The sequence below is a fragment of the Euprymna scolopes genome, chromosome 35, assembly GCF_053919585.1.
Source record: "Euprymna scolopes isolate OS-2025 chromosome 35, ASM5391958v1, whole genome shotgun sequence".
NCBI lineage: Eukaryota > Metazoa > Mollusca > Cephalopoda > Sepiida > Sepiolidae > Euprymna > Euprymna scolopes.
In genome coordinates, this window is record NC_136516.1 from 23,425,249 (window position 1) to 23,447,773 (window position 22,525).

The window sequence follows — 22,525 nt, forward strand, 5'->3', positions numbered from 1 at the left end:
TCAACAATGATAATAAAACCTTGCCCTAAGGCGTCAAGACGGGGCCAACGGCAGCAGCTTGTAGCCGACGCCATGTCGTACCGTTCATGCCTCTTTCGTTCGCGTGCCTATCGTTTGATTGTGTCTAATACCTAGGAGTTGGTTGCCATTCTCAGGACGTTTCTCAACAAATCAACTCTCCCCGGCGCCCTGGTAAACGACCGTGTTATATAGATACAGTAAAACCAGGACACCCCCTGATTTATTCCTAAAACACAACAGCGGTCCTAATCACTAAACGATCATTAACAGCTGGAGGCTTCAGTTGAAATTATTTTTAAATTTCTTGAAATAATTCAGCATTTCGATTTAACTTGTTAAGAACGTGGCTAAAATAAATGTACAGTGGTTTAAAATGTGATTTAAAAATGGTATGGAAATTATATATATTTTTTTTATAATTTATAAATTTTCATAACAGTGTATGTATATATATATATATATATATATATATATATACATATAAGACATCATTAGCTACATACTGCAATGATCTAACGAGTAAAAACTTGACACCTATTGTTGACTGGCATATCCTAAAAATAGGAAAACTTGCCAGTCACTAAATTCACCTTACCTTCTTTGCTTAAATGAAAAATTATTTATCACAAAATTTAAGGATAGGGATAAACTCTTAAATAAGAAACAAGAAACCTCCATAAATCGCAGGCATTACAAATCGCATCTGCTCTCTCACTTGCGAATTACTCCCCAATATATTAAACTCCAACGCGATCCATATGCAATATTCGACAGTTGAACACCTACACATCCTAACCTCCTCAGATCCAACATTTACGTAATCCAAAAACTACACGTTTCCTGAGTAAAAACATGCATAAAAAGGCTAAATTTAACCATCATGAGTTTATAAATGACATATATCCTGAACTTTGCAAGTACCATCATTAAAAATGTCTTTAATAAATTTACTAATACACAAATAAGTGAACAAATGAAAGAGAAATTGATATTGGAGAGGTCCAAAAATAACCGATTTTGTTTAAGTAAGATAAAACAGAGCTATTAAATGATGCCACCTTCTCTTCTACTTTTCTTAGTCCCTCTTCCTTCTTCCCCATTCCCTCTCCCCTTCCTCTTCCTTCCTTTCTCATTCTACGCCTCTAACCCTCCTTCCCTCCCTTCAACGGTTCACTGGAAGCCCAGACAACATTCAAAAGACCCGGGTAAATTCTTAACGTCTTCTCAGATATAAGCATATTAAATTGAAATAAACTTTTTTAAAAAGAGAATTTTATGACACACTGACCCGTGAAAGTCTCAGACATTGACGAAAGAGCCATTTTATTGTAAAAGATAACATCTGTATAGCCCTAGATTTAGAACATAATTCCCTCAACCCACAGACTCTAACCCCTAACGCCAACACGAAAATGAATAAAGTCACCGATGAATAAACTAATAAATTCGCACTCAATTCAACCCTGTTCTTCACACTCATGATAAAAAAAGAAAAAGAAGCCTTCTTTTGTTGAGGATAAATTTTCGCTCTTTATTTAGAATTCTGTTTTCGAAAAAAAGGGTTGTTGCCTGATGAGGTTTTTAGTTAGTAAATACTAGTACACCGAAACATGCTCATGACTGTGTAGCAACAAACTACTGCTTATGTAAAGACAAATGTAACCTGCTCTACTTCTGTATTGAGCACTCTTGTATGAACCTCGTTATATTTCACTGGTTACCCTACCTTTGGAAAATAACAACCTCAAACTATATATATATATATATATATATATATATATATAGAGAGAGAGAGAGAGAGCGAGAGAGAGAGAGAGAGAGAAAAAGATAGAGAGAGAGCGGTACATATGTAACTATATATATATATATATATATATATATATATATATATATTGTAAATTTACGGCTGTTTAACTCTTATATAAAGTGCTTCCATGTATTTTAGTATTTTTATATTAGGGTCCATATGAATGATTTTCAATTAGGATTTTGTTTAAATTGGGAATGTGAGCGGCCATGCTGTTTTAGGTGTTGGCAAATCGAACTTGTATCTGAAAGGTGTAGGGTAAATCGTTTGGACAATCTGTTGGTTATGTGTCCAATGTAGCTATTGGCGTTTCTATTGTTAGAGATGAATTTTCCTAAGGGGCATTTGAATTGGTATATTATATTGGTTTCGTTGACTTATTTTATTGTTCAGGAAGTGTTGGTTTTGATTATAAGGTTGGTATTTATTAATTTCTGGTAGTAGAAGATAAATCAGATCTAATTATTGACTGGGGGCACATATCGATTTCACTTTTTCATCTGATTTAATATTGTGGTGAAGCTGGTTGCAATAGAATATAGTGATCGGGTGCAGATTAGTTTCTAATTGTTCCTTATTGTTAGTTTAATTTGTTTCTCTACTAAGAAATTGGTGAATAGGTTTTTAATGTTTGGCATTTTTTAATTCGCTGTAGAATCTCTTTTTATTTGAGGAAATCAATTTGGCTCGATTTATTAGGTTCTTTATAATTGCTGTTTTATAATTGCAAGAGTTTTTTTTATACAGAACAGCAATAAATTCATCTTTGCTGGAGTCTATGACAACGCCATTAAATGGAATATTATTATTTGTATTTAATTCATAAATGAAAGCAAGTACGGTGTTTGTCTGAAAAGTATCCCTCATCTTCTCTATTTTGTTTTATAGTCAGGAAGAATAACAATATCGTGGACGTACCTAACGTAAATAGACGGGTTTTTTTTTTAAACAGTATTAAATATTTTACTCTCCAGGTTATGTCCTTTGTATCTACATAATTGCTGTAATTTGGTAAGCATCAAAGATTGCGCTTTTTACACAGTGCCTGGTGGCGTGTATCTGAACCTGATCGACATTGGTCACATCAAGCCTGAGAGAAAGAAAACAACCATTATTTTCTCAATGCACAAATATATCTTTACCTCCATTCTAGTAAATAAGTAGTCATGATTAACTCTCTAACCAGTGCTAGCATAGCAGGTCGTGTTAAGTACATTCGGCAGTTTTGTTTTGAAATAATGTAGCATTGTGTTAGCATGTCAGGGCAACGCTAGATAATCCTCAACGTTCTGATCCCCATCTGGAATCAATTGTGATGGATGCCTCTCGTCTGGGTGAGGCCCCGTGTTTTGACAAGCTTCAACCTCTCTCCCACAGAAGAGACGTCGCGAGCCTATCCTTGTTTTATCGTTATTTCCATGGCAGGTGCTCGTCTGAATTCCAATCTCTGGTCCCCCCTCGCCAATCTTTCACGAAAAACACCCGTCTAGCTGAATCCACTATGAAAAATTCCCCCCACTCTATACCTGTGCCTAAATCCAAACGTGGATTCCATGGACAAAGCTTCTTTCTTAGAACTGCACACCTGTGGAACTCTGTTCCGTCTGCTTGCTTCCCAGCGGACTACAACTTGGATGTGTTCAAGTCCAATGTTAACAAATTCCTGATGAACGCCCTCTTAAGTAAACACTTCATCAAATCTCCACACTAACGTAATGTACTTGCAATAATCCTTATCCCTTAGTGGCTTCCGGGCCTTGATAAGTGGTGAACACTTTGTAAAAAAAACTATTAATATTAATAATATTGTTAAATGTTATGAAGAGGAAAATATTTCCAGAAAACAGAACGCCACAAAACAAAATAAAACAGTTAGGAATTTTAGTTGAAAATTATATTTTAGTTAAACAATATTCGAGTTTTTTGTTTATTTGTTTGTTGTTTTTTGTTTGTTTGTTTTTTCACAAATATATTTTAATCGTACACGAATTTGTTTAAAAAATAAACAGTGTAATCGATTTAAAAAAAACATAAATCATTATATAGGTATTTATATAGAATATATAAATATACAGGGTGACCCAAAAAAAGAAAAGCTAAATGGAGGCCATCTAGAACATATGTTGTAGGACGGAGAAAAAAAAAAAGGCTAAAGACCCTAGTGTTTTGATGTGATGATTTGAATATAATAAACTAGTTATGACCAAAGTTTCATTTCATTCGGACAAAACACAGAAACGGGGCATAATTAGAGTTGGGGCCTGTGTTTTTGGTCACCCTGTATATATATATATATATATATATATATATATATATATATATATATATATATATATATATATATATATATATAGTGCAAAATTTTGTTGAAAATTCAAAGACTCACGTTTTCTTTTTATAATCTTCGTTTATTTCCTGGATTTTTCCATTACAGCTGTTTCATTGAGTTGGCAATTTTACGATTTATGTTTCCATAAAAATATCCTGTCCTTACAACTTCTTCGGAGGTTTATCCCTTAGCTTTTTATAACAAATGGTGTATTTTTAACATGCTGGACATCGTATTCGGGTAAAAAGATTTCCACGGCCATGCTTCCTCACTTCCTCCATCTTTTTGTGTTATGTAAAGATAGTTTTCCGTTTTAACCCATACTTTCGTGATTTTATTTTTTATTTATTAATTATTTATATAGGTATTTATATAGAATATAAAAAATAAACAGCGTAATCGATTTAAAAAAACATAAATCACTCAATAACTATTTAATAAGGTAGTATATTTGGACAATACAAAAACAGATAAAACCATTGAAAGAGGTGCTTTAGGGAAATGATGATACGTTCAGTTCTTTCACCTAACAATTTACAAAATCGAGTATTAAAACCATTTCCTTTTTATTCATGTATTCATGTAGAAAAACGGCAGAGAGGTTTATGACAATTCGGTAATTTCGCATTACAATGTAATTAAATGAAATCGTAACGTTATTATTATATTTATTGGCCCACAAGGAGATTTCACAAAGGTCTTCAGAGATCATTCCCTGAAAACAGCCTGCGGTGCTCCCTGGAAGCAGAGTGACAACAAATCTCCCCAGGTTTCCAGTACTCTCCACCTCTTTCCATGGCCCTGTCGGTGGAGCATTATAATACGCCGACTGCCCCCCCCCCTGCAGAGGGTAAATGTCCCTCAATGTGTGTCCTTGATATGAACTTAAACTATATCCAGTGGTGAGGCCCCAGCTTGTGGGCTTTGGGGAGTGTGGAGCCAACCTTTAATTACCATTGCTCCCAGGTCCACTCTGACTCGGAGTGGTAGTACCTGTTAGGGTCCCAACTATGGGTTAAATAGAAACTGACGTGAAAACAACAAATATATTCTATTAAACACATTTTTCTTTAAAATCTTTGGATTCAGCATTAAATAAAGCGAAAAGGATTGATATGCCGTAAAAAAAAACAACCAACCTCTTTTCATAACATTTGCAAATAAATTTGCATTATCGCAACAGCTGCTTGTTATTGATTTCTCGTTGGTAGCGGCTATTGGTCTTTACAGGAAATTGAGTGGCAATAAGCCTCCCCAACGTCTCAGTTCTCTTCGCACTTATTCGACTGAGGTCTGGTCAGTTCATCGATCTTTTCTTCCTCCATGACTCTACTTGGTCATTTGGTCTCGCTCTTTTGGAGGAGCGGCAGTGATGTAGCAATAGAGGTAGGGTTGGGTTAGAGAACTTATAGATATACTTTTCAGTGTTCTTGGCTCTATGGAGTGTTTCATGTTTTGCCTTTGCAGCAGTTCGTCTGGCCCGCACGTGTTGCTCCTGTGTGTTAGTTTCCACATTCAAAGATGATTCTTAATATTTCAGCTGTTTTCATTATTGTTATTCGTTGTATTTTCCACGTCATTCCTTTCATTCCAATTTCTCCCATTCTTTTATCAAAGTTTTTCGGGATTGTTCCTAGTGCTTCTACTATTATAGGTATTATTTTGGTTTTCTTCATCTTCCATATACCTTTCATCTCTTCGGCTAGCTCTGTGCATTTGTCCCGTTTCTCCTTTTCTTTGATATTCACCCTGTGGTCAGCTGGTACAGCAAAGTTTAGGATTTGACAGAATTTTTCTTTCTTGTTTATTATTACGACATCGGGTCTTCTTGCTTGGATGGGTTAATCAGTGTGTATGTCCATGTGCTATAGGCCTTTATGATTCTCGTTTTTAAGTATTGTACCGACTTATGTTTGTACCACTTGTTTGTGCGTTCGAGATGCAGTTGCATGCATAATTCCCAATGTACTACCCTTCCCACTTTTCCGTGCCTGTTTTTGTATTCCTTTTGGGACAGTTTGCTACATTCACTTATTATATGGTTTATCGTTTCGTCTCTTTGTCTACAAAGCCTGTCTTTGCTGTTTTCTTGTGGTTTGTCGATCTTTGCTTTGATGTGGTTGGTTCTTATCGAGTTGTCTTTTTCTGCAGTTATTAGGTATTTAGTTTCTCGCCCTATGTGTCCTTTTCACATCCATGTCAAAGTGTTTTCGTTATTTTCATCTTTTCTCATCCTTATGAATCTGCCGTCTAGTTGTTTCTCTTCCCGCTTTCCTTTACTTTCCTTATCCTTTGTCTCTGTTTTCTGTTTTATTAATTTTTGCCGTGTATTTTGCTGTTATGATTATTCTTTCAGTTTTTTGCATTAAGTATTTTTCTAGTTCTTTTTTGCTGTCATTCACACAGTCTTCTATAGTAACCAGTCCCCTCCTGCCGTCTTTCCTTTGTACGTAGGGTCGATCAACATCGTTCTACGGATGTAGTGCGTTGAGCATGATCATTAGTTTCCTGCTCTTCTGATCGAGCTGTTTCAGTTCTTCTTTAGTCTACCCTATGAACGGTCCAGGGTATATTACTAGTGATAATGCTTTTTATAAGGTGTCTGCTATATAATTTGGTTTCGAGAAGTTTTGTTTTTCTCCTGAGGTATTATTATTATTATTATTATTATTATTATTATTATTATTATTATTATTATTATTATTATTATACCATCCTTTAAAATGGTATCGTAGCGGTATTATCATTTACTCATAATCGCACAGACCATCATCAAATGTTTCCAGTACTCTTTACCTTTTTTGATAAACCTTGCAGATGAACTTGCATTATCGAAACTGTTGCTTACCCTTGATTTCTTGTTGGCGGTGACCACTGGTGTTCATTGGATTTGGGGTAGTAAAACGCCTCCCATAGATCCCAGTCCCTTTGCACTCATACAGCGGAAGTCTAGCTAGTACTTTCTTTCCATTCTCCTGAACTCTCCTCACTTATTTTGTGTGCGCCAGTTCTTGGTGACACACACAAAAAGATGGGAAAAGGTAAGGGCGCAGGTGGTTAACCTGCAATAATACAACTTTACTTTTCAGGGTTCCATGTGATGCTTCTTTGTATTATGCATCCGTAACCTTTTCTGTATGCCCAGTTTTTGCACGTAGCTCATGTGTTAGTCTCCGTATTTAGGTTTTTTTTTTACATAGGCATCACCACATTATCAAGGCCAAGAAGCCACTCAAGGATAAGGGTTAAAGAGTGTACATAAGAAATTGGACAATATGGTAATCATTAGTAATGAAAATTTGGTAAATTTGATAACTTATATGGAACGGCTCATCAAGAACTTATTTACGTTAGATTTGAACACAACCATATTGTAGTCAGCCGGAAAGCAGGAAAACGGAAGACAACTCCACAGGCGTGCAGTTCTAAGAAAGAAGCTTTGTTCATGGAATCTACGCTTAGGTTTAGGCACAGATAAAGAGTGGGGGGAATTATTAATAGTGTTTACAGCTAGACGAGTGTTTCTTGTGAAAGTTTGGCGAGGGGGGATCATAGAATGGAGCTCAGTCGAACACTTTCCATGGGTCAGCCCTGTTCATTACTGTAATCCGTTGCATTTTCTCAGCCATTCTTCTGATTCCAATCTCCCCCATTCTCTTTTATAAAATTATCGGTATTGTTCATAGTACTCGTACTATTAGTGGTGGTAGCTTGACTTTTTTCATCTATATCCCTTTGAGCTCTATGGTCAATTCAGTGAATATGCTCTGCTTCTCCGCTTGCTTGATCTTCACTATGTGACTTCTAGAACGGGGGAATCTAACATCTCGAAGGTGTTTCTTGCTAATTAGTATGCCATTCGGGCTTTTTGCTTGGATTGGTTTAATATTATTATTATTATTATTATTATTATTATTATTATTATTATTATTATTATTATTATTGTTATTATTATTATGACGATGTCGCTATCGATACTGCCTCCGGCTATGAATTTATAATAACTACATTAAAACAGAAATAACCATCACTGCCCGACATTTGAAGAAACGATGTGCCCACTACTGTCAAGAAATTGCAGTAACAACAGTCGATTTCATTTAAGAGCAGCACAATTGAGGAAGCTAATGCCCGCCAGTAAATGTAAATAATCGCCTACATTCAATTCCGAAGCAATCGAGCTGAGATCAATAATGATCATGATTGCCAGTGACTGACAGTATAGAACCGAGCAAATATAGCTACAGTTTAAAAGACGGCCAAGGTCCTCAACAGTAAACGCCAGTAATTGCACTGACTGCCAGTGACTATCAGTCTCCACCACAGGCACCAAGTGGATGCCAGCATCCGCTAGTGCAGGGCAGGTAGTTTCAGATGAGTACTCCAATGAAAGCAGAAACTGATCATGGCCCCCAATAAGTTCCAGCTGCAGAAGCAGCTAGTGTCATCTAGTAAACGCCATACACGCAAGTAATCTCACCCAAAACCAGCACGAATCGCCAGAAACCATCAATGCTGAAAATCACAGGCTATGGCTTCTGCTAGCTGCCACTGCCAGACAATGCCCAACAATGGAAGCCAGAAGATTTCATTTTCGCTACTGCCGACAGTTCCCGTTATTTCTTAGGGCCGGCGGTTGCTCCCACTAACAACCGTAGTTTCATTTGTTTTCGTCAGATATTTTTTTTTACAAAGAAGTCATCTCCTCAATAACTTGGTCACGTTTGACTTGAAGACGACCATATTGTAGCCAGTGTAGAAGCAAGAAAACGGAAAAGTTCCACAAGTTTGCAGTTTTAAGAAAGAAGCTGTGTACCTTTACCAATTCTCTTCTAGCTTTGTTTGATATTATATGTTTGTACATAGTTTTGCTAGTATATTTATATTTCATTGTTTTTTTTATTCTAGTCTTCTGATCGCATGGACATATTTCTGTCGAATTTTTAAAACGTTCCTTCTTGAAAGTTTGTATTAATTTCATCTTCTAATGTGTTGCAATTTCAAATAATTCGAACTTTAAGACGATCCATGATTGAGTAAACAAAGCTTCGTGGAGTTATATAGCTGAAATTTATATTAATTTTTTTTCATTTAAACATATCGTTTGTTGTATCCTTTTAAACACTGATATATAAACGGGCATAAATATATAATTCAAGTTGCTAAACCTCAGAATTCTACTTAGGATACGGAAATTCCGAAATTTCAAAATATATTTTTTCTTACAAACTACGGGGTGCCTTCAATAAGTTTTCAAACATTTTTCTACAGAAAGTAAAAATTGTCGTAGACACTTGAAAATATAGTATGTTATTCTTATATATCTTTTAAAATAACTGACCAATATTTATGGTTTCAGGTTCAAATGAACAGCTACAGCCGGAATTGAAGTACACCCTAATAAAGTCTGATTTTTACAACTGGTAAATTTCAAAATGCAATCGATACGCGAGGGCATATACATTTGAAAAAAAATGCCTTAGAAAAGTATAGAATGCTTCGGGCAGCTTTTGGAACATCTTGCATGAATCGAGTATCTGTTTTTCAGTTGTATAAATGATTTCAGGAAGACAGGGAATCTGTGAAGAATGACGAAAGATTTTGGAGGAGTAAGGAAGTAAGGACACTAGAGCTGATTGGACAAATAAAGAATTTCATGCATAAAGACAGTCCAGTTGTGTGTCTATAGAGACAATAGGTGCACAGTTCGATGCCAGTGTGTAGACTGTACACACAATATTTCGTGAGAAACTGAATAGGAATGAGATTTGCGCGAATGCATGTCAGCAACTCCATCCTTGTCAAAGACAATTTACTCAGGATCAATTCCCCACTCTTCCTTTAGTCCAAATCTGGCTCCCGGTGACTTGGTTATTCCTTAAGCTAAACAAAAAAAAACTAAGAGGCTATCGCTATGGGATAATTGAGGCGATGAGAGAGGCTCTGTCGAGGTTCACTGAGACGCTCACACAAGTGAATATTCATGGGACCTCCCAGAAGATATAGAGATATTACAACAAGTGCATTACAACCGGAGAAAGTTTTATGTGTAATTGTAATAATGCATTTACTAACATAATAAAATAAACTTAGCACTTTAGACTTTTGTTCTAATTCCCTTATATATATATATATATATATATATATATATATATATATATATATACACACACACACACACATATATATATGTGTGTGTGTGTGTCTGTATATATTATAGCTAATGACACTCAAGTTATATATTTATATATATATATATATATATATATATATATATATATATATATATATATATATATATAACTTGAGTGTCATTAGCTATAATAGATACCGAATTCAAAACTTATGAAGACTTCTTGGTAAAATTATTTATCATAAGTTGTAAATAGTAATGTAAATATAAATCTCACCTGTCTGTTTAAATTTATGCATGTTTGTATGCATGTTTGTATGCATGTTTGTATGCATGTTTGTATGTTTGTATGCATGTTTGTATGCATGTTTGTATGTATGTATATATGTTTGTTTTTATGTCTGCCTTAAATTTACAATAGAGGCGGCAGATTTTAACGATATCGTTATAGTTTTCAAGCGCGACCTTTCTGACGACAAATATCCAAAAATTGGCTAAAAATATTAATTACTTCACTCTCAACTGGACACTTTTCTACAGTTTATTGCCGATATTTTCGAAAGTTATCCTCTCTTTTCGATTGACTAGCCAGAATTTAAAACCTCGCTGCTTCTAGTTTGGCGATGGATGCAACGGCAAAAACGTCAATTTTTTTCACGTGCTTTTCCTCCTTCGGGGTACGGGTTCGAGCCTGCCTGCCTGCATGCCACCATTTTTTTTTTTTTTTGCTCGGTCGTGCAAGAAAAATAGATGTAATTGTGACACGCAAAATAATACACACGCCATTGTATTAATATATAGATTTTTCTATCAAAACCTGCTGCTTAATACTTCGATGAAGCAGCATGTGTTTATTGTAGACCCATCTAAATGCGACAGATGCCTTTCAACAACTGATTTAATTGAAAATCTCATCTCTAATATCACGCGAATGTCTTCTACCCATTAGAATTTCGTATCGTTTGGCCTCTCTCAGCTCCCTGACGTAAACGTATACACCATCTGAAGACAATTAGTTTATCCGTGTGAAAATGAGGGTTACCACTGATAAAGCGTCAATTCTGCCTGGCGAAATTAAGAATATTGAAAGTGCGGCGGGGAAATGATTGCGATTTGCAGAATGTTTATAATGAACACACTAGGGAAATAAATACGATCACTCGACGATATATACAGGTGATAGAAGTGGATTTCGAGGGTCAAATTGATGGATTACCTGACAGCGTTCTTGGATGAGCTTACGCCTACGACACTTGAAAACTTTCGAGAGCTATATCGATACATATAGATCTATATCGATACATATACGGCTTTGGTCTGCTAATGTATTATCATCGTGTTCATCGACAGTCAAAAATAAGAGAATCATCACATCATAATCTAGTGGATTTCAAGAAGGTAATTGCTAGGACGTACTTACAAAACGAGTAAATGCAACGATCTTTATTCTCATATATATATATATATATATGTGTGTGTGTGTGTGTGGGGGTGTATATGCATATAAAGAAAATTCTGCATAGCTTAATTGCCATATATATTGTCTTAACTTACTATATATATATATATATATATATATATATATATATATATATATATTACGGGATTTCCTTGGATTTTATTTGTACAAATGGAAATTCTTTTAACTTTCTTGAAGTTTTACATTTGGATTTTACCGTCACTGGATTTTTTATCTTCCACCAGACTATCCATTCATATGTAACCACCTTTTTCTTTACCATATTCCCTCTGCTTAACTTATTTTGTATTCAAGTAAGATCTTTGACTTACTTGTTGTTTCATCAAAGACTTCTGCATGCAAAATCCGATCCCGGATTTTGCTAATTCCGACCCTCTGAATAGAAGGAGAGTATTTCTTCGAAACTCGGCGGATTAAGGACTATCCATTTATCTAGTGTTTCCTTTTCAGATTAAATATGTTTTTACTCATTTCAAAGTGTTTTTTAACATATTTTATTAACTGTTTGCTCATATTATAAGCTCTAATCTCTATTTCCTATTTGGTTTTATCGAGCTTTTACATCTGGCTGAGATAATTTTATAAATATTAATTCTTTAATATTTATTATTTACTTTAATTTTACCATCTTGGATCATTTTGGCAAATTCAATTGTAATTTTCATTTTATATATATATATATATATATATATACATATATATATATATATATATATATATTAAATTGGTATATTTAGGCAGAATTTTATATATATATATATATTAAATTGGTATATTTAGGCAGAATTTTATAGTCAAGCAAATATTATTAAATGCAACGGATAAACTTTACTTTAGGATCTTTCTTTTAACTTTTCGATTTTCCGTATAATCTTTTTTGTATAAAAATCAAAAATATTAACAAAAGTTCCATAATTGTTGCTGTCACGAGCGCTTTCAATTTGTCCACGAATCATCATAAAATTTATACAACATGAGAATAATATTAAAAAATTAAAAATTCTTGAAGCACCATATATTAGAACCCTTCAACCATAAATGATATCGTCTTCGAGAAAATCAGTAACGTTCGAAAATATTTTGCGTAGTTCGTATTGGATGGACTTTGTTAACGGTATCCATGAACTTGCTGATTTTAATACTCGAATTTTAATCGACCTTTTTTTTTAATCGACTTTTCATCGACTTTATATATTTTAATTTATCGCCATTTATTGCATATTTTAGATTTCACTTTTAATTCTCATTTTCGCTCCATCGGACTTTTACTTCAACACCGAATGATGATTCGCGGACGAATCGAACGCGCTCGTGACAGCAACAATTATTGAACATTTATTAATAATTTTGATTTTGATACAAAAAACATTATACAGAAAATCGAAAAATAAAAAAAGAATCATAAAGCAAAGTGTCTACGTTACATTTAAAAATATTTGCTTGAATATATATATATATATATATATATATATATATATATATATATATATATATATATATACAGGGTTAAAGCTACCCAAGACGTATATTAATTGAATGTAACGAGATTAATAAGAGCGCTGAATAACAGAAGAGCAAGATATATTTTTAGAAATATAAACAATTTAAGGATTGATTTCTCTTGTGGAAAGCAACCATTTATTTGGCTGCCTTACGAGGGCTTCTGGTTTGACCGACCATTTGTCCAGAACATTAACATGTTCCTTGTCGCGATAATGTAAATGTATTTATATTAATAACAATATATATATATATATATATATATATATATATATCCACATATATATACATATTATAAATAAATTTATTATTATATTATAAATCCATATATATATATATATATATACTAGTTGTACCCTGCCACGCGTTGCAGTGGTTCAATTTGGTGTAATGGAAAAATTTAATAAAAGAGAAAATACATGTTTCTTATATTAGTACAGCAATCCACTGCAAAAAGTGAAAAAGAAAGCGTAACTGAAAAAAAATGGTACTCTTGCAGAATTTGATCTGGATCCTCGAGAGTTTCTGTCAATCATTCATGTTTTGGACTTGACCAATAATCAGTGGATGAAGCCGAACGTAGCAAAAATGTTGAAATGCTAAATGCTTTTTTTTTTTGTTGTTTTAAAAAATGTGATTTAGTAATTAATATTTGGTTGATGGTGGGGGAGGGGGGGTTATTATACACAGATTGGAAAAAGTCGTCCAAAAACAAATAAATGAAAGCAAAGGTAAGGTAATTTACGTTTCTACCTAATTGGATAATTGTTTAGTGTTTTTATGTAATGTAAAATGTTTAATTGGCCCAAAAAACAGAAATGGTCGCGAATTCTGTTGAATACGTTAAGTTTGGGAAAGTAAGTTGGAAACTAAAAACTATACAAAACAGTGTCTGAAACTCACCGAACATATGTTACCATGACATAGGCTGGCATAATGGATAGGTTTCTGACAGTATTTTGTATAGTTTTTTTAGTTTTAACTCACTTTCTCTAACTTAAAGTAATCAACAGTGTCCACCACCATTTGTAGCTTTCAAATACACAAATAAACACTGTTTTTCGAGCCGACTAAACGTTACATTAAATGAAAAGGGTTTATATTACTAAACACAGATACAAAGAAGTTGTCAAAAAATAAATATATAACAAATAAATGTTATAAAAGGCAAGAAAAGTAAGTGTTCTACCTAACTGGATAAGATTTTAGTGTTTTTATGTAATGTATAATCGGTTCAAAAACATTCAATGTTTATCGGTATATCTGAAAAATACAAATGGCGGCAGACTGTATCGAACACGTTAAGTTTGGGGAAATTTTGGGAAAATGAGTTTAAACTAAAAATACTGTTAGGAACTCACTCAATATATGTTACCATGATGTAGGCTGGCATATAATCGGTGGTTTTAAACTTTTGCTCGATACAGGTGACGACTTTTAAAAATCCCTTTTAGTGATTACCTGGTTTGAGGATATTTGTACAACTAAACGGCAAATCTGCTAAAAAAAATCCGGTATTATTTTACTTTAAGGCCCGTTTCACGTTCATATATAACGAAATATTTTATTGTAGATTTCGGTGTGCTAAAAACGAATCTGCAAACCGTTTACGTAGCAAAAAAAAGTTTTCATGACATTCATGAAATTACTTTTTCGAAAATGGGTGATCACTTTTCAATGTAAATTTAACTAAGAATGAGCACCCACTTTCTGGCCACCTGAGAGAGGGGCATTTTTCTGTTTCTTGGCTAAAAAGTTTTTTGTTTGATTTCTTTTGCATGGTAATAACCCCTGAACTCTGGGACTATTTCCCATTTAACAGCCGTAGCCTTCGTTTACGCTATGCGTAAGCATAAACGAAAGCTGTTTAGCCAATAAACATGGGAAAAAATCCCCCCTCTCTCAGGTGGCTAGAAAGTGGGTGCTCATTTTAAGTTAAATTTACATGGAAAAGTGATCGCCACTTTTTCGAAAAAGTAATTTCTTCATATCATAAAAACTATTTTTTTGCGACGGAAACGGTTTGCAGATTCGTTTTTAGCACACCAAAATCTACAAAAATTTTTTTTGTTATTTATGAACGTGAGACGCACAGCCCTTAATGGAAAATTATATCAAAAATCCGGGGGAAAATAGTTTTCAATAAAAACAGCAAATAAATTCGATAGAAAAAAAATGGATGCTATTTTTTTTTCTTTCTGTGTGTTTCTTGGCTAAAAAGTCTTTTTGTTTGATTTCTTTTGCATGGTATTAACCCCTGAACTCTGGGACTATTTTCCATTTCACAGACGTAGCCTTTGTTTATGCTATGCGTGAGCATAAACGAAAACTGTTAAATATGCATTCGCGTACCAAACTGCCTTGTCAAAAAAACCTTTAAGCCAATAAACACGAAAATAAATGCCCCTTCCTCAGGTGGCCAGAAAGTGGGTGCTCATTTTAAGTTAAATTTAGATGGAAAAGTGATCACCCACTTTTCGAAAAAAAAAATTTCTTCAGATCATGAAAACTATTTTGATACTCCTTGGGCGTTGAGTTCCATGGCGACCCGCAGAATTATTTAATGGTCGTTCCCTTAGTACCCCCCTAGTCAAGGCTTAACGCATGCGCACGTAACATTTTTTATTTATTTACTTACGTGGTGGAGTTTCTATACTGATAGGTTTTTTGAAATTTTTTCACTGGATTATTATTGATTGAACACTAACCAGATTATGAAAAAAAATTGAAAAAAAAAAAAAAAGCATTTCAACATTTGAAAGGGATACTCACTTTTTAGTTACCACGTTCTGGTAAATCGGTCACTTTTTATTTATTTATTTTTTTTTTTCTAAATACGGAAGTGTCTTCGGGAGATATAAAATGGTCGCATGTTGACGAAGCAATGTATCGGGAGGCGTACGGGATTAAAAATTATTGGTAAATTTTTAGATTAGGTCCACCTCCTCAATTTTCTTTTAAATGACGACTTGAAATGATTTTCGAGTATGCTGAATACGAAAATCGCATCGAAATTTTGCAGAAATAAGTAGTTATCAAGATATAAAAAGTTGTATTATGCATTGTAATCTTTGGCGGCCATCTTTTTTACGTGTGTGTATTTGTTTATGGCGCGTGTGCACGTAAAAAGATGGCCGCCGAAGAATACAATGCATAATACAACTATTTATTTCCGCAAAATTTCAATGCAATTTGCGTGTTCAGCATACTCGGAAACCTATAAATGTCGTCATTGAAAGGAAAATTGTGGAGGTGGACCTAATCTAAAAAAACACCAAATTATTAAACATTTCTCCAGCATGTTAGTGAAATTTATAATACTTTAAAAAAATTAAAAAGAAACAAAACAAAAGTTTTGAAAAAAAACTCACCTTTCACAAAAACAATTAAAAAAAAAAAACACAAACTGACTAAATACTTATTTAGTCAGTTTGTGGTTTTTTTAAATAAAATAATTAAAAATCTCGAAACTTTATTTTCATGAAAACAATAAAAAAGTCCTGTTCTCTCTATTTTTTTCTTTGAGAAACAAATATATTTCTGACTTACAAATGCGGTAGAGACTCATTATTTTTACTTTCTATAATTTTGATATACCGCGTTTTTATTGCTTACAAAATGGGTGACTGATTTATCAGAACGTTGTAACTAAAAAGTGAGCACCACTTTCAAATGTCGAAATAATGATTTCTTTTTTACATTTTTTTTAATAATCTGTTTAATTAGTGTCCAATCAATAATAATCCAGTGAAAAAAAATTCCAAAAACCTATAAGTATAGAAATTAAGCATGGGAGTATACAACAACGTCGCCTTTCGCACTTTTACAAACATTTTTTAAAAAAAGTAACTAAACCATTTATTGATAATTTGTCACGTGTACAAACATTTATTTATTTCATGAATAAGAAAAGTTTTACTCTTTAAGAATAATAAAAGGAAAAAGTTACTGAACATTTATAAAAGGACTTCTTTTCATGAAGGCCAGAGGAATAGTTGGCCGAAAATTCGTGAAACAACAACTAATAAAGATGAGAATAATAGTCCACAATAAATAAAAATGGTGCTAATGCAGAGAGCGATCCGCGCTATTTTTTAAATCATATTTCCACGTTTAAATAACGTTTTACGATGTTTTTTTTATTTATTCAATTGTAAGGTTAAAGTACAGAATAGGTACAAAACATCCTTACCTCCCCATGTTAAGAATGACTTTTTAAATAATAACATTATTTCAGCACGGATCACTCTCTGCATGAGTAATCTTATATAGAAAAACAAAAAAAACTCAAAGCAAGCAACAAACTTTTTTTTTTGGCCTTATATAATAAAGAAAAGATGTGTAAATTAAAAAATTTGGAAGATAAACAAATGAAATATGTTTTTTTTTTGTTTTTTTACTTATCGAGTTAACAGAAAATGAAACCTTTCGTCAATTCGTGGCTGTGAAATGAATCGAACCGGAAGTTCAGTTTTATCAACAGAACAGATTCGCAGAAACGATTAAATAAATATATTTATTTTATTTAATATTTTAATTTTAATTAGGTAAATTTATTTTAATAACATAAAAACATACCTCGACTCTAAAAATGGGTTGTCTGAAAATTTCAAATAAATTGGTAACGTATAAACATGGTTTTATTTGTTTAGAATGAACCAACTTTACATTTATATATATATATATATATATATATATATATATATATATATATATATATATATATATATAGTAGAACGCCGGGTTATGCCATTAAAATACAATAAAGTATATAATACGCATGTATATAACAAAATGACATAAGAAATAACACCATAATGTGGAGGAAATATCGTAATCAGAGATCGGAAACATCGTATTCCACGTCGTAATCTGAAAAAATCCGTATCCTAGAGCAACCGTATCCCGGGATCCCGGATTTCCAGTATATATATATATATATATATATATATATATATATATATATATATATATATATATATATATATGTTTATACACACACCCACATACACCCACACATATATATATATGTGTGTGTGTGTGTATAAACATTTAATATATATATGTATATTGATATATACTATATATATACACATATATATATATATATATATATATATTTATGTATATTCTAAAAGTCTATTCTTCATCTTGAATAATAAAAATCTAAACGAAAATCATGATTTTGTCTTCTCCTATCTTTGGTCATTTGGCGGGTTTACGGTTTTATTGAATATAAAAATTCGTTCATTAAGGGAGAGACCGATATTTACTCTGTATAAAAGATCCACTACTATTAGTTTATTTATTCCTTAATGTTCTTATCTAATTAAAACTAAATCAACGAACAAACAGGTCTCGAGGAAATTTCAATTAACTTCATAGATTGTCGGCACATGTGGTCACTCGGCTTTCAGACGAAAAGTACTGGAAAACTCTGTGTAAACCACGTGACGTGATTTCCAGTAAACAACCGTACTACTGCTTCTTTTTTTTTTGTAATTTATGCCTTAAGCCTATCAGTTATATCGGTGGGGGTCACTGGGTACATTTCATTTCGTTTTCAGGGCGTGCTGTTCGGTACTTTGGGAGACACTCTCGAAATTGTCAGTTGTTAACACAGCTTCTACCTATCGACAGGTCACCAATATTAAATAGTGCAAATAAGACTACATTTTTCAAGATCGCAGCTACTGGCCATTTCAAATATTATCCATTACTAGATGATTATAATTCTTCTTTAGAACTGGGCTCTTAATAAACTCTTTGTTTTCTCTTTCATTTTTAGCCTAAGTCTACTGAGTATTTCCCAAGCTTACTGAAATAAAGAAAACACTTCGAAACTGGCACTGGACCGACTATTTTTCTAGATAAATTCGTGATTAAAGGATACTCTAACTCGACACAAATCTCTGACCCCCCCCCCAAGATTGCCATGGGCATGGAGCATATGCCTAAATTTGATATAGCTTTCTATGTGGTAGGTACATGTTCAGAGAAGAACCTGAATTGCCCTATATATATGCGTCTGAGTTGCACTTGCTCACAGTACTGAGATTTTTATCGTCCCCACAACAACAGAGTTACTATCTTAAAAAGCATATATGAGAAAATTGGATACATTCTGTCTGCTCTTCATTCGATTAACATTCACGTCTCTGGAGAATTCATGTTTACAATGTGGAATGGTTAGACCTTTCAAGCAATACAGATGATGAGAGGAAGTTTTGTCACGATTTCTCCACTGCTTATGACCTTACTTAGATTGTTCAAAAACCCACCCGTGTGCCCGACAATGACGGTAGGCATGCAAGTCTCCTATACATTTTTCTCACAACTTGCACTGAGCTATGTTTATCTACCATTCTGTCTCCACTGTGATCTTCCAGCCATTCGATTTTCTAAGTAAAGATACAAACAAAATGTTATAAGTATTCAGACGTACTTTTCCATCGTACAATATATTGATATTTAATGGCTGACAGCGATAGCTTCTGTACATGTATATGAGCTTTCCACGTTTTAAAATATGTGTTGTCTACAGTATCAAAACTGACAGAATGGTTAATTGTAGGTGTATACCGCTTCATACCTCACAAAACTCCTGCAAAACTCAACAGCCAGCAGTTGTTCTCTTCAGAATGTGCTGCGGTAATTGCGCATAGAAATCACTTTTTCTATTGATTCCATATTACTAGATGTACTGAGACTAAAGCTGCTTTCAGGACTGCCAGCAACCACTGTAAACGAACAATAAAGAACGCGATGAGTTGTATGATCAGTCTGCCAAGTCCAAAATAGCTGATCAGCGAATGTGTTACAACCACTTTTGGCAAATAACAAATATGGCCCTGAGCAGAAACGCCGGATTGGGACAGCTAGTGCTAACGTAAAGAATCCTCCAGAACGTGAGAGGGAGGCTAAGAGGTACTACATCTTTCCCAAGGGTGAACTGGAACTATGCAAGGCAGAGGCGTTCATCTCCCTGAGGTAATACGTATACCATAATATATAATACAATATATATATATATTATATTATATTATATACACGTGTGTGTTGTGTATGTATGTGTGTATATAAATTCACCTGTCATCCATTTTTTAAAAGATTTTTAAAGTATTCATATTAGAGAAGGATAGAGATTGAGAGAGATGCGCAGAAACATACGAACACGCTGTAATGCAATCTATGCACATGTGTATTTGGACGAACATAGGCGTCTCTATGAAAGCACTTATATGTGCATGAGAATAATACGCCATTCACTTTTTTTTTTCTGAAAATGGTATACGTTGTTTGTTTCTTTTCTAGTTTCTCCTGACAAAATAAGAAAACGTGATTTAGGTATGAAGACATCGGTTTATGTTGGGTTGCCATTTCATTAGTGATTCCGTACATAAGAATGCCGCGGAGCAAATTCCGGCGAGTTGTTATTATCCGTTTAACACTGTCTATAATTTGTCTGATGATCGTATCGCGTTTTCCGTCTTTATCGCGACGGCGAAAACCTCGAAATTCGAAGCGCTGGGGCTTCCGTATTTCATTTGGAAATAGAATCAAAGACATCGAGATGCAACACAGCTTAACCGATAATGTTCCACGATAGTCATTTCCCGCCCCTACCCCCACTACCCCGTTACCTTTTGCCCTTTCTCTATTGTATTCTTTTTATCTATCTTTCCCTGTATTTATCTTTTTCGTATTCCGTTTTTTTTATTGTTATTTACATCTCTTATCGTTCTCTGTAAAGTTATCATCAACCTTCATTTTTCTTACGTTAACACCCTCTCTCTCTCTCTCTCTCTCTCTCTTTCTCCCTCCCTCCCACTCTCTGCCTCTCTCATTATCCCTCCCGCTCTCTCTCTTTCTCTCTCCATCTCTCTCCCTTTCTCCCTTCCTCTCTCTATTCGTATTTCTCTCTCTTTCCCTCCCTTCCTCTCTCTCTCTCACTCTTTCTGTCTCTCTCTTTCTCCCCCCTCCCTCTCTGTCTTTCTCTTTCTTCCTTTCTCTCTTCCTCTCTCTCTCTATATATATGTCTCTTGCATTCTTACCCTGCTTCTCTTATTTCCTATTCTATCTCATCTCTCTCACCGTTTTTGTTCACCTCTCAGCGTATGTCTCTATTTACAATGTCTCCCCACGGGACAGAGTTAGACACCAGGGTCGTTTTTTAATGTGGAGAAAAGGAACAAAAATAAAAAGTGTCTCAGTTGTGAAGGATTTCTCCTCCACTGACAAAGAACAAAAAATTGAAGTGCAGCATCTGAAGAACAGATACTACACTTTGATATTGACCCGAAGGCAAAGAACCGTTTCATACTTTCTTTATTATTTTTATTTTTTGCTCGTTTAACTTTTTGATCCAGTACGACCAATCTCAATTTTTTTTTTAAATCTTACTCTTTCTCTCTTTTCTTTTCCAACCCGTCTCTTCTTCTTTTCCTCTTTCTCCCTCTCTCTCAATCCTATTCACTTTTCTACCTTTGTCTCTTACCCCCTCACCCCCTCATATATTATTACGTTGCCTTGTGCTTATCATAACATTTCTATTATCTTTTTACAATGGACAATCAAATTATACGCACGTATAAACAGGCAAGCGTACAGACGCATACGATATTTCTCATCCTCGTCTAACTTTGTTTAATAAATGTATCTTCCAGTAGCGACTAAATTCCCGAGTTAATTTGGGTGGGATTTAAACCGCATACTTCAGACAATGCTCATCTAGAACCGTAGAGATTCAACGTCTCTATCAACTGTTCCACCCAAAGCGTGCCAGAGGTTAATTGGTCAAAATGTGGTGAGATGACAACAACTACGGATGGCAGTGATGGCTGAGAATGCAGTTAGGAGATTCGAAGTTCCTATCCGTCGCGGTTACCACCTGATGAAGGTCAGAGGACTTAGTTGGCCGAAACGTTGTGAATAAACAAACCAATAAAAAGATCAAAAAGCAACTAATAAAGATGAGGACTAATAGTCCGAAATAAAAATAAATTAATATATAATGCTCATCTCCAAAAAAAAAAAAAAAAATGAATTCCAATTAAGGAGTAATATATATATATATATATATATATATATATATATATATATATATATATATATATATATATATATATATATATATATATATATGAACTATAGATATCACACGTAAACGTAGTTATTTGACAAAGCTGTATAAAGTTGCAGCTATCGTTATATGTACTGGTGTTATGACAGTGAATCGGAATTGAAGTCGGGAAT